Here is a 14,593-nt window from a genome sequence, read left to right as displayed (position 1 = left end):
TTCAAAGGTCACATTAATGTGTTTTTGTGTTCCTATATATCGTTGGGGTCCATAGCATGAACTTGCTAGGTACATTCATGTCAAGAATCGTGTGGTGGAGGGGGTTGCTCAAGATGCTGCGCCGAACACACACAGAATGCACAAGGAGAAGCTCACTCAAGAGACAAGAAGAGAGATGGAGGCCAAAACGTTTTCTTGCTGATTTCTTCTTCTTCTTTCACACTCTTTTCAATGTACACAAAGTATAGATAAGATACAACATAAAAGGAAAGTGGCCTACTAAGTCAAACAATGCATAACCCACTACACTAGTCAACTGGCGCTATAACTATGCCAGCTGTAAATAGGTTTAACAACCTGAATATAATAAGTAATGAGTCAGTGGCCATGTGAGAGTCATAATGACCACCGACGTGCTAAGTGTAGACGTGTGGACCCATCTAACCAGGCGGTCCATCATCCATGTCCACATGTGTTGAGCTTGTCATCTCAACGCTCCCCCTCAAGCTCAACTGCATCTCTGCAACTCCAAGTAAGCTTTGAAACTTTTGAAGCTTCTCTGTACCCAATGCCTTCGTGAAGATGTCAGCTATCTGATCCTGTGTGCTGACATATACCAAGTCAATCTCACCTGCTAGTACCTTCTCTCTCACAAAGTGGTAGAGTACCTCAATATGTTTTGTCCTAGCATGGAACACAGGGTTCCTAGCCAACTGTATACTACTCATGTTGTCACAATAAATGACAACTGGACCTTCCACCTGGACATCCAAATCAGCCAATAGCTTTTCCAACCATACTACCTCACATGCTGCAACAGCAGCACCTCTATACTCAGCCTCTGTACTGGACAAAGCAACTGTAGATTGCTTTTTGCTGCTCCATGCAACTGCTGCACTACCAAGAGAGAACACGTATCCGCTGGTAGATCTTCTATCAGACATACTACCAGCCCAATCTGCATCTGTGTATCCAAACACCTGTACATCTGTACCTGCCTCATAGAAAAGTCCATAATGTAATGTGGACTTCACATATCTCAATATGCTTCTGACTGCATCCAAATGTGGCTTTCTAGGTACTTGCATAAACTAACTTACAAGACCAACAGCGTAGCTCAAGTCTGGCCTTGTAATAGTCATGTAAATCAAACTCCCCACTATCCTCCTGAACATAGTAGGGTCTTCTATCTCATCCTCAACATCAGCACTCAGCTTTACATTCTGCTCCAACGGGACTGAAAGTGGTTTGCATGCTGTCATACCATACTTGGACAACATATCCAAGCCATACTGTCTTTGGGACAGCCATATACCATCATCACATCTGACCACCTCAATGCCAAGGAAGTACCTTAGCTCACCTAGATCTTTCATCTCAAACTTCATCTTCAAACAATCCTTGACTTCAGCAATCCCGCTATCACTATCACCTGTAATAATCAAGTCATCCACATAGATGACTATGATGACTAAACATGCATCTCCTTTTCTCACATAAAGTGAGTGATCAGCATCAGAAACATAAAAACCAATATTGACAAGATACTCTCTAATCTTGTCAGACCATGCTCTAGGTGCTTGCTTGAGCCCATAGAGTGCCTTCTTCAATCTGCACACATACGTGGGATGCTCTAAATCTTCATAACCTGCTGGCTGATCCATATACACTTCTTCCTGCAAATCACCATGCAAGAAGGCATTCTTTACATCCATTTGCTGCAACCTCCAACCTTTGGCTGCTGCCAAAGCAATCACACATCTGACAGTTGCCATCCTAGCAACTGGACTGAAGGTTTCATCATAATCTATGCCATATGTCTGGGCATAGCCTTTTGCAACCAGCCTAGCTTTGTACCTGCTAATAGAACCATCTGCATTGTGCTTAATCTTATAAACCTACTTGCATCCAATAGCTTTCTTTCCCTTCGGCAATGATACTAGATCCCAAGTCTTATTAGCCTCTAATGCAGCCATCTCCTCATCCATTGCTGCATCCCAATGAGCATGACCAACAGCCTCCTCAAAACATGTAGACTCAACATCCTCAACTAGTTTCACCATATAAGCATAATGGTGAGCCGCATAACCTTCAAAACCAAATCTTTTAACAGGGTATCTCACCCTGCTAGACCTGCGTACCACTGGATCACTCAATGGAGTCTTTGCATCAGCACGTGCTCTCTGCACACTTGGAGTCCTCACTGAAGGAATTCCAAGCTCATCATCTAAGCTCTCTGAGCTACTGAAGTTTCCATCAAGAACTGCATCAATGCCTTCTGACACTTTATTCTTTCCTTTGTCTTTACCTGTAGTGCTACTAGATGCACCTGAAGATGTAGAAGTACTCCTTAGTCTCCCAGACCAAGGACTACCAGATGATGTATCTGGTCCACTAAGAGTCCGTGATTCTTGCCTTTCAGCCTGCACATGAGTGTCGTGATCATCATCAACATCCAATGCATCACCACTAGATGCATACCAACTGCTCATTTCATCAAAGATGACATCCTTGCTCACTCTGAACTTACATGTGATAGGGTTGTAATAGCGATACCCTTTCTGCTCTAAAGAGTATCCAATAAAGATACACTTTTCAGCCTTTGGATCCAGTTTCTTCCGCAACTCATCTGGTACATGAACATACGCAATGTAGCCAAATACTTTCAAGTGTGAAACATCAGGCTTCTTACCTGTAAAACATTCTTCGGGGGTCATACCATGAACTGCATCTGTGGGAGTTCTGTTCATAATATAAACAGCAGTATGAACAGCCTCAGACCAAAAATGCTTAGGCATATTCTTTTCAACCATCAAGGCGCGTGCAACTTCTGCAATATGCCTGTTTTTCCTTTCTGCAACCCCATTTTGCTGTGGGGTATACCTGCATGTGAACTGTCTCTTTATCCCATGAGTCTTCAGAAAATCACTGAACTCATTTGAGAGGTACTCTCCCCCTCCATCTGACGTCAGGCACTTTACTTTCAAGCCTGTTTCTCTTTCAACTGCAGCCTTGAAAGTTCTAAAGTGCTCAAACGCTTCACTCTTTTCCTTCATAAAATATACCCACAGCTTTCTAGAACAATCATCAATGAATGTGACAAAGTATGAACTGCCTCCAAGAGATACATTTTGTGTAGGCCCCCAAATGTCTGTATGTACAACATCAAGAATATTTCTGCTTACATCTCTATCATGTGAAAAGGGTTGCCTTGATTGCTTACCAAACTGACATGCTTCACATACCTTTTGAAATTCTGCAACTCTAAATGTAGGCAAACCTGTAACCAACCCTTTGGACTGCATTAGTTTCAGCCTTTGTACATTTGCATGTCCAATGCGTTTGTGCCAAATTTCAATGTCTGCAACAACACCTTTTCCTTTGGCATACATAGCAGCATCCATAGTAGGAATTCCAGCATCTAGAGTGAACATACGTCCAACTCTACTTCCCTTTGCTACCAACGTGCACTTGTCATTGAAATCTTCTACAAAGCAGCCCTTTGCATTAAATCTGACTTGCAGCCCTTGCTCTACCATTTGACCGACTGATACCAAATTCTTTGTAATAGATGGCACATGTAATACATCTGAAAGACTCTTTGTCTTACCATCATGCAAGGACAAGGGAACTTTTCCAATGTGTGAAATTGGGTGGCATGAGTCATCACCCATCTGCACATAACCTGCATTCTGCAAATCCTGCATCTCTCCAAACCATTCTGCATGGCTGGTCATATGATTGGATGCACCTGAATCGACATACCAAACATCTTCATGTGTTCCCTTTCCTGTAACAGCATTCAACATATGCTGCATAACAAACAGACGTTCATTTTTATCTTCATTCTGTCGTGAAGACGATGCATAGTTTCCTTGCTGCAACTTACCACTCCGAATATCATCTTTCTTGGCATAACATTGGGCTGCAATATGACCTGTTTTGCCACAGTAGTGGCACACAATACCAGAGTTGTTAGAACCTCTGTTCTGCCATCCACCTCTTCCTCTAAAGCTCCCCCTGCCTCTAAAGTTACCACGACCTCCTGAAACCTGCATATCGCTAAATTGCTGATTCAATCTGTTTTGCTGGTTGTCACTACCACGTCCTGTACCACGGCCTCTTGAAGAGAACCTGCCACATCCCCTTCCTGAACTGGAGTAGAAAGCTTGGACCTGTTCACCGCTTCTTTCAGATGTCTCACTCTGCATGTTGATCTCTTCAGTGATCATAAGGGAGACCAACTCATCGAAATCTGGAAATGGCTTTCTGACATATACAGAAGTTACAAAAGACTTCCAAGCCTTTTCATTGTTAAGTCCACCCAAGGTAGACGACACCAAATCATCATCATCGGCCATTGCATCAATCGCTGCCAATGCATCCGCAATGCTTATTACCTTCAGTGCATACTCATTTATAGACATCTTCCCTTTCTTTAATGTATTCAACTCTTGCTTGAGTTGAATCTTCCGTGCCTTTGTATTTACAGAAAACAAACTTTCAAGTATGGTCCAAGCTGCATATGCATTCTCTGCATTTCTAATGTGTCCCAGCATATTATTGTCAATTACTGCAGACAACCAATACATAACCTTTTTATCCTTTGCATTCCATTCCTTTGGTGCCTTTATCTCTTCTGCAATTGGAGGATCACTCACCTCCGGCTCCTTTTCTTCACCTGCAACGAACTCATAGAGGCCTTTTCCAATAAGAAAGTTCGTGACACGGAACTTCCATGAAGGGTAGTTGTTCTTGTCGAGCTTCTCAATGATGGGGCTTCCACTATTCTCTACCATTATCACAAGAATAATACTAAACAGCAAGCAAATCTTCTACAATCCTCGACCTGTAGTGCACAGCAATACACTAGACAGCCTTTTTCACTGTCTGCTCAACAATACATGCAATCTGCAACCTGTTTGCAGATAAACCTCATGTTTACTCACTGTAAACACCTTTAATCTTACAGATTTGAAATCTGAAACCTGTGCACCTACTGTTGGTCGATACAGCTGAAGTCACAGCGTACCCTGAAACTGTTGTCCGCAACTTGCGACTCTAAAACGGGCCCTGAAACGGCCTCAAATGCCCAAAACAACTGCGGGCTAGCCCTAAAGGGCTTACCTGCAGAATACACAGTGCTCTTCGCGCACACCAAATCTCACTGCAATCTGAGATTTTTGCTCTGCCCTGCTTCCGGTGCCTCCACAGGCACTATCCAAGAGAAGGAGTGGAAGAATGGGAGAGATTCTTACCCGTAGCTTGCTTGCTCGAACCTTGCTTCTTCTCCTTTGCTTCAACCTTCGAAATCAGCCTCTCTCAGTGGTGCGGCTCTGATACCATGTCAAGAATCGTGTGATGGAGGGGGTTGCTCAAGATGCTGCGCCGAACACACACAGAATGCACAAGGAGAAGCTCACTCAAGAGACAAGAAGAGAGATGGAGGCCAAAACGTTTTCTTGCTGATTTCTTCTTCTTCTTTCACACTCTTTTCAATGTACACAAAGTATAGATAAGATACAACATAAAAGGAAAGTGGCCTACTAAGTCAAACAATACATAACCGACTACACTAGTCGACTGGCGCTATAACTATGCCAGCTGTAAATAGGTGTAACAACCTGAATATAATAAGTAATGAGTCAGTGGCCATGTGAGAGTCATAATGACCACCGACGTGCTAAGTGTAGACGTGTGGACCCATCTAACCAGGCGGTCCATCATCCATGTCCACATGTGTTGAGCTTGTCATCTCAACAATTCACAGCATGAGTACCTATGGCCTTTGTGCTAATGAGGCCTCTCTTTGAACAAGGTCTTAAGCATCATGAGGGATAATGTTTGTATATTGATGGCATACCTTTTTCCCAAGGGAACATCGCAAGCTTGATTAGCAGTAGTAGTTGAGGGAGAAGTGCAAGAACAAATTGTACTTTCATTTAGTGTGCAAATGGTCATGACTCTAGGTATATGTCTACAGATGTCCCTATCTACATAGTAGTTCAAGCCATTATGGGTGGCAAAGACCTCCAAGAGCTCGTACAGATTTAGTAATTGTAAATGACAGAGGCTCTTTTAACTCGTTGTGTTTGCTTGAAAAGTACTACTTTTGTCATCCTGAAAAATAATATTGTAAATGATACTAGGTATCCTTATTTATGTGCATCATTATGTAAAAGGGTGAAAGCATGGTAATGTGGTACCAAAATAGGTTGTCTAGGACAAGCTTAGCTAGCTCCTTACAAGCTTACACTTTAATGGTTATCCCATGGCATACTCCATCATGCTATATATCATTGGAAAGATCTTGATGAGATGAACCTAAAAAGCTATACTCTGAAAGATTTATATATTTTGTACAAAAATTTTACTGATTGCCTAACATTTTAAATAACTTAACTAAATAGCTTACTAAGTGGTCCACCTTAGCATGCTAACTCCCAAAATATATGTATCATTATATGTGCTGCAAATTATGAAAAATATTTTCACATTTGCTTAGCTTTTTGAGTTCATCTAAGAAAAGTATATATTTCCCATAGTTTCGACAACTTACATGCTTCTCCTATACTTATAGTGTTAGCATGACATTCATGGGGATAGGAGAGTACATCTAGCTACTATGTGATTGAGAGATCTCTGGCACAAAGAAAACATGCTTTACTTATATCTCGTATCTCATTATGAAGTTCATGCAGTGTACACAATAGAATGCAACATGAAAATTATGGTTCAAGGTTTAGAAAACCAAGTGTTTCATGACATGTGATACACCTTGTATTATTTAGATAGTACAATGGTCCAATATATACACTATATTTAATAAGTTTCAAACCTAAAATTACCATCCACAAATGGGTTCGTAGCTGCTCGCAGTGACCTCAAAAGACAAAAGTATCTCGCAAATCAATCAACTTTCTTTTTGAGTCTATCTCTACAAATCCCGTTGGCCCTTGACGAACTGTTGCTCCAACTCCTTCTAAGACAACCTTAAACCATAGCACATCAAAGATCACCATGGAAAAGCTACGGTAATCTACTTCTATGATGTTCTGTAGGGTACCAAAGTACTCCATCTATGCTACTATAACATTAGGATTTGTAGCTCATTGTCGGCTTTCTTGCTCTTGCCATCACACCACAATCCATTGTGGAGCCACTACAAGGGATAAGGACGTTTTTTTTTCGGCTTTGCTATTCTTGTCACAATCCAACTTGAAAAAAAAAATCATGTAAAACAAATATGCATCGCTATATAGCGATGCATATAGCAACGGTATATAGAGCAAAAAAAAGAGGGCAGTGCGTTTAACCACAAATTTTTTGCGTTTTCAAAGCAATGTAGAGAGAGAGAGAGAGAGGAAGTGAGAGAGTGAGCAGGAAGAGCAAGGAAAATCAAAGCAAAAGAGAGCACGTTGGAGTGGGAGCACATGAAGGCGGGGGCACGTGGAGGAGGGAGCGCGTGAAGAAGGGAGCACGCGAAGAAGGAAGCTTTCAAGGTAGGCATCAGGCTCTTGCTTTGTGGCTTTCAATGTGGTTTGTTATTTGTGAAAGAGAGAGGGAGAGAAGGAAAAGAAGAGGGAGGAAGGTTTATTTTAAGAATTTTCATGCTTATTGAGAGAGGGAGGAAGAGAGAGAGAGGAAGAGAGAGAAACACAAAGAGAGAGAGACAGAGAGAGAGAGAGAGAGGGGGGGAGGGAGGGGGTGAGGTGGGGAATGGGAGAGAAAAATAATAGAAAAAAAATTAATAGTTTTTAAAAGAGAGAGAGAGAGTCAGAGAGATCATAAAGAGAGAGAGGGAGGGAGGGAGGGAAAGAGAGAGAGAGAGGGAGATCATAAAGAAAGAGAGAGAGAGAGAGAAGATGAGAGAGAGAGGGAGAGAGAGAGAGATGGAGAGATAAAGAGAGAGAGATATGGAGAGATAGAGATCATAGAGAGAGAGAGGGTGTGAAGATGAGAGAGAGATAGAGATAGAGATAGAGAGAGATGGAGAGGTAGAAAGAGAGATAGAGAGAGAGGGAGATCATAAAGAGAGAGAGAGAGAGAGAGAGAGAGAGAGAGAGAGAGAGAGGGATATGGGAAGGGAGAGAGAGAGAGAGAGAGAGGGAGATCGTAGAGAGAGAGGGTGTGAAGATGAGAGATAGATAGAGATAGAGAGAGATGGAGAGGTAGAAAGAGAGATAGAGAGGGAGAGAGTGTAGGAGATGGGAAGGGAGAGAGAGAGAGAGAGGGAGATCATAGAGACAGAGAGAGAGAGAGAGAGGGAGATCATAAAGAGAGAGAAGTAGAGAGAGAGGAAGAAGATGAGAGAGAGGTAGAGAGAGAGGGAGGGAGGGAGGGAAAGAGAGAGAGAGAGGGAGATCATAAAGAAAGAGAGAGAGGTAGAGAAGATGAGAGAGAGAGGGAGAGAGAGATGGAGAGATAAAGAGAGAGAGAGAGAGAGATGGAGAGATAGAGATCATAGAGAGAGAAAGAGGGTGTGAAGATGAGAGAGAGATAGAGATAGAGATAGAGAGAGATGGAGAGGTAGAAAGAGAGATAGAGAGAGAGGGAGACCATAAAGAGAGAGAGAGAGAGAGAGAGAGAGAGAGAGAGAGAGGGATATGGGAAGGGAGAGAGAGAGAGAGGGAGATCATAGAGAGAGAGAGAGAGAGGGAGATCATAGAGAGAGAGAGAGGTAGAGAGAGAGAGGGTGTGAAGATGGGAGATAGATAGAGATAGAGAGAGATGGAGAGGTAGAAAGAGAGATAGAGAGAGAGGGAGATCATAAAGAGAGAGAGAGAGAGATAGAGAGAGAGGGAGAGAGCGTGGGAGATGGGAAGGGAGAGAGAGAGAGAGAGAGAGAGAGAGGGAGACAATAGAGATAGAGAGAAAGAGAGGGAGATGGGAATGGAGAAAGATAGAGACAGAGGGAGAGAGGTATAGAGAGAGGGGTGGAGAGAGAGAGAGGTGGAGAGGAGAGAGAGAATACGAGAGAGAGAGACGGAGAGGTAGAAAGAGAGAGAGAGGTGGAGAGGGAGAATGAAATAGAGAGAGAGAGAGAGGGAGGGAGGGAGAGAGAGGAAAAATGAAAAATTAAATAGTAGTTTTTAAAAGAGAGAGAGAGAAAGAGAGAGAGGGAGAATGAAATAGAGAGAGAGAGAGATGTTGGGGTAAAGGCACCTCCGCCATGCCGCCTCGTGTATTACTACACTAACAGTACCCACCACTGCACACTGCAAGTGGCAGGCGCCCGTCACATCACTTTATTCTTTACATGCATTTTAGTGACTAGTAAATAAAGGAAGGCCCGGTCACACATTGTGACTGTTGGAGTTCCCATTTCTTGTCTCTCTCTTTCTTGCTCTTACTCTCCCGCCATAGCTCGTGTGCAAGCTTCGATCCTTCTCACCTTTCAACTAGTATCAGAGCTTGGCTTTCTCTTGCTCGAGCTCGACTCACTGCTTCTCTACCTTCGCATCGACTCCCTTCACGCATTGGGTCTCCATCCCGGCAGCCACAGCCGATCTCCTGAGCTTCCGACACTCCCTGGCTTCCCGAGCTCCCTCTCGGCATTGTTGGGCTTCTTCAGGGCCTTGCCCTTGAGGTATTGCATCAGAGTTTGAAGGGTTTTACTTCAATTCTGAGTTTTAAACAGGTGGAAGAAGAGGGGTAGCCATCATTTGAAGCTTCAAAGCTCCATATCTCCGTTGCCCTTTGCTTTGGGCATTCATCTCTTTGTGTATGCCCTCTTTGGGGCTTCTTTGAGCCTCCCATCCACACCAACATTGCCACATGGAGCAGCCACTTCCCAGGATAGCCTGCACTGAATTTGCACCAGATTTCTACCTATCTACTCATCACGTTTTCAGCCTATCTACCTTGGCTCCTAAATGAGCACTTAAACAATGGTTTCTAGAAGGCATTTGAGCTACTTTGAAAGCCTGTTTAGGCCTTGTGCTGGGCATTGAAGCTTTGGGGCTGACATTCTCTGATTTGGGACTATCATTTACTATTATACAGTGCTAGAAATAGGGCAGCCACACTTGGCATTGGCATTTGATGCTTATAGTCTACTCCGGTTACCTTGTTTAATGCCCGTATGCGGCCTACATGATGCCTAGTGCCTTGGGAATGTATGCACATGATTATGCCATGATTTTTGCCTGAAATATTGGCTGAAATTTCTCAGTTTTGACAGTCAAACTTGGCTGTAATAACAATGGGCTGAAGATACTTTGGATGCTTTGTCACTTACCTATTGGTACCGGATGTATACTTTGGGATTTGCCATCATGTATCTGACATGTGGGGATGACTTTGAGCTCATGTTTGAATCTATGGAATGTATTTGAGCTACGCATAAGCTCTATCTTGGTTGGTATTCACTGGCATTTGGACCGACTTGGCATGCTCTTGGACCGCTTATGCCTCATGTCTATGGTTGACAGAGAGGCTTCATACATTACATGCTTTGGTTCATGATATATGCCGCTTGGTTCGTCTATGCTTTACCGACATTGGGAGCTTTGCCTTGGATGTATTTGAGCATTTACAACTTAGTTTGATCATTTACTTGCTTGCTATCATATGTCATTGAGTTGACAAAGATCTTATTTTGGGATTATGTGTTACTCGTTGGTTGCTTCCATCAATTGCTTCATGTATGTCATGCTCTTGGGATGCGTATGACACATTGACTTGGTCACTTGTCACTGGTACTTTGTCTTGGGTTTCTTGAGCCCTTGAGCTCGTTTGTACACCTTTTGTGCCATTGGGAGCATCTTGCATGCTTAGTTGACCTTGAGCAAGGATTACATGCTATTGGAGCAGTTACATATATTGGAGCAGTCTATATCATTGAGCAGTTACAGATGTATTGAGACTTTGGGATTATACTCTGACAATTGAATGTTGCATTGAGTATATGTCTTGGTTCACAGGATGCTTATGAGCTGAGTCTCAGTTTTGGATCCGCTTTCTTTTTAGCAGACACCTATTTGTGTTAGGTTTGGCAGTTGTAGGTACATTTTGCCTAGATTGTCTGGGGGTGTGCCTCTTACTAGCACTGGTCAAGCTCATTGTCTCACCAACCCCTTCAAGGTCTTCATGAACTATTCCAAGACACATCCACCAACTTTGTACTAGACTTGCAACCTGCACTTCATCTACAATATGTACTAGAAGATGGGCTTGAATTGTGAGTGTACTAGAAGGAAGGTGCTTTTCAAATAGACAAATAGTCTCCATCACCATTTGTCTTGCAGATTCAAACGACGATGTCCTTATCTCTTTCTGTGAGACAAATTACACCAAGTCTGACAGCTTGTAAATGGCTACACGTATCTCTGAAGTGAGAGATCCGGTGATCGCAATTAGCAATATGAACTACCATAAACCACACATGTAGAATTCGTCTAGAAAAACACACCCCAATATACTTGACACTTGTGGATATGCACTTACTTGGCACATCTTGTGCTAGTCGTGGGATTTGAGTCCTGACAATTGGTCATCCTTTGTAAAAGATGTCTTTAAAGAACACATAAGACTTGTTGGTATGTGGAAGGACTTGATGATTTTCTTGACACATTGTTCTTCTTTGTTGTTCAATACCCAAGGAGCGCGAGGCAACTACACACGAGCATCTGCACTAGTCTGTCGCCAATATGGCTCCATCTTACCCATCTCCTTCAAATCCATCCTTGCTCCTAATGTATCCCAATTTTTCGTGATCTGATCCCATAACAAGCTACCCACATTCCTGAAAATGTGCATGGGATCCAAAAGGTGATTTATTTGCAACTTGGTCCAATATGCCAACTCACAGAAGATAGAAAAGCGACACATTCCACTTGGAAGAGACTCTTAGTGGACTATCTTCCAATCATACAAACTTTGTGCATTCATCCTTATAGGAGGATGTCCAAGGAATCCCTATCTCATCTCATGGCCTTTTGGCAAGAACACAACATACCCCTGAAAGACCATCTTCTTCATGTGCTTTGATATACGGGAATCCAACCTTGTTCTCCACAAGGGACATGCATGATAACCTACAGTGACTAGCCCTGCACCACACCACATATGATCCTCCTAAAATTCAAAGCATAGTTTGAATAACCTAGCACAAAGTAGGAAAAAAAAAAATTAGCTAAGTATTCGTCATATCCTGGGAAGTCATGCATGGTCCATATAAGCATGGCTCTTATAGTAGCGGACCGCCTACCAATATGCTTACTCATATCCTCCACTGCGATACCTTCCCACAACTCCTTAAGCTCATCAATCAACGGGCTCAGATAGACATCCATCTTCTTGACCTTGTATTGTCCAGGCACGAGCAAGCTAAGGATTAGGTAACCTTTCTTAGTAGAGAGCCATGGCGGTATATTATAGTTAACAAGGACCACCAACAACACGCTATAAGAGGTAGAGCGTAGACCAAATGGATTCAACCCATCCATAGCGAGATTAAACCGAAAATTCCTTATCTCTTTTGCAAAGTCTGGAAATGTAGAATCAATATGTTGCCAAGCCTATGAGTCTACTGATATCCTTTGGATACCATCTGTGGATCGATTTTGTGCATGCCATGTTACCAAGCTTGCAAAACTTTTTATTCGAAACATGTGACATACATGAGGTATGAGAGGGAAGTGTCTTAAAACCTTTTGGAGAATTGTCTCTCCTTGTAGGTCTTGTCGATATCTATCGACACCACACTTTGGACAAGTGGCCAGTGACTCAAACTCCCCCCAAAAGAGGACACAATCATTCGGACAAGCATGAATGCTATTGTAATTCATGTCTAATCTTCGTAATACCTGTGTGGCATCATCATGGGTCTCGGGCATTGTGTTTTCCTCAGGCAAAATGTGACATTTTAAAGTTTTGAAAATCAAAACACATTAGAGAACAACATTATACATTATTTTTATAAACTAAAGAAGGATGTCTCAAACTACTTGAATATTTCGGTCATAATTGCATCACTCCATCCATACTTTGATTGTATACTTAAGAGTGCAAGAAGTGTTTTCAAACGAGACACACGTCTCCCATGACACAATTGAATGGCAGCCTCCTCTTTCACTGGATCTGAGGATGCTGAGTCTATCAGAAGGAAAGCATTGATCATAGTCTCTAACTCAAGCTCCAAAATAGGAGGGATTTCATCGTCCTCGACATCTCCCTCCATAGAATGAGGCATAGAAGTAGTGCCTTCTAAAACATCACCTCGCTCAGGTGATGTTTGCACAGTGCAGGTACTAACTCTTCTCATGGGACGCAACAAATTCGTTGCCTATGACGTACCACCATTACCTTGTACAAAATGTAGAGAAGCATACATAAAAAATCACACCACATATATAGAAGTTAAGTAAAACATTCTCTAAGAACTCGCTGTAGCATCGTACGTGCTTTATGGTCAAACGACATTTGTGACGAATTGCCCACTTACACAGATTGCATGGACATGGGATATGCTGATTGAGCGATGCTTCGCGATCCCCATCGTATTGGTTTGAATTTCTAGACATGATGACTGCAGTATATGCAAGGGCTTATTGGATCCCAAATATTGATCCATTATTATAATCTATCACGTTTAGTGTTCAGTTGCCACGATCTATGCTTAGAATGGTGCATGGTGTAGCAAAATTGACACCCACAATCATCCAATACTTCAAAGGGTGGTTGGTTTTCACTATATCCTCACCTTTTCCACCGCCTTCTCTATTTCTCACACTCTCTTCACTCTCTCTCTCTCTCTCTATCTCTATCTCTATCTATGTCTCTATCTCACCTTCTCTTTACACTTTCTCCTCATCCTCCTCTCTATCATCACCTTTAATCTCTATGTCTATTTCTCACCCTCTTTATTCTTCCCATTCATCCTCCTCTTTATCCTCACTCCCTATGTTTCCTCATCTCCGTCACTCGATCTCTCTCTCTTCACACCATCTACTTACTCTCTTTATATTATTTCCCTCTCTCTTTATTATTGTCTCTTTCAATACTCACTCTATTATCTCTCTCTTTTCATACCTTGTCATTACTCTCCTTATGTCATCTCTCACTCTCTCTTTGTCTATCTCTCTATTATGACTTTTTCTTCTCTTTGTGCATCCTCTTTTTATTCTCTTTATATCATCTTATTCTCTCTTTACCACCATCCCTTTTAACACACTCTCTATTCTCTTTCTTTCTTTATGGACTTTCTTTACACTATGTGTATCGCTATTAGTGTTGCTATGTGTGCCACTATACTTCGATGCAAATAGAGACCTTTTTTTTAAAAGTCAGATAGCAACGAAAATAGCGACGCCGAAAAGAAAGTGTCACTAGCTTGTGTCGCTATTTGTCTCATCCCTTGTAGTGTGTTGGAGCAGAGCCACCCTACTCGCATATCTATTAGTGTTTGTAAAACCAGTATTCTTGAAAGCTCGTAACTCATGTGCACCTAGATGAACACGTACTTGAGATTGTTAAAAACGAGTTTTTATCATGCATCATGTGCGTGTTGTATCAAAGCCATCTTTTGGGTAGTTCATATAATGTAAATATTTATCTCCTAATTTAACTTTATAGCCTTTTCTCAAAAACA

The sequence above is a fragment of the Lygodium microphyllum genome, chromosome 20 (assembly GCF_053477565.2).
Source record: "Lygodium microphyllum isolate KBCC chromosome 20, Lygodium_microphyllum_v1.1.10, whole genome shotgun sequence".
NCBI classification, from domain to species: domain Eukaryota; kingdom Viridiplantae; phylum Streptophyta; class Polypodiopsida; order Schizaeales; family Lygodiaceae; genus Lygodium; species Lygodium microphyllum.
This window is presented reverse-complemented; position numbering follows the sequence as displayed.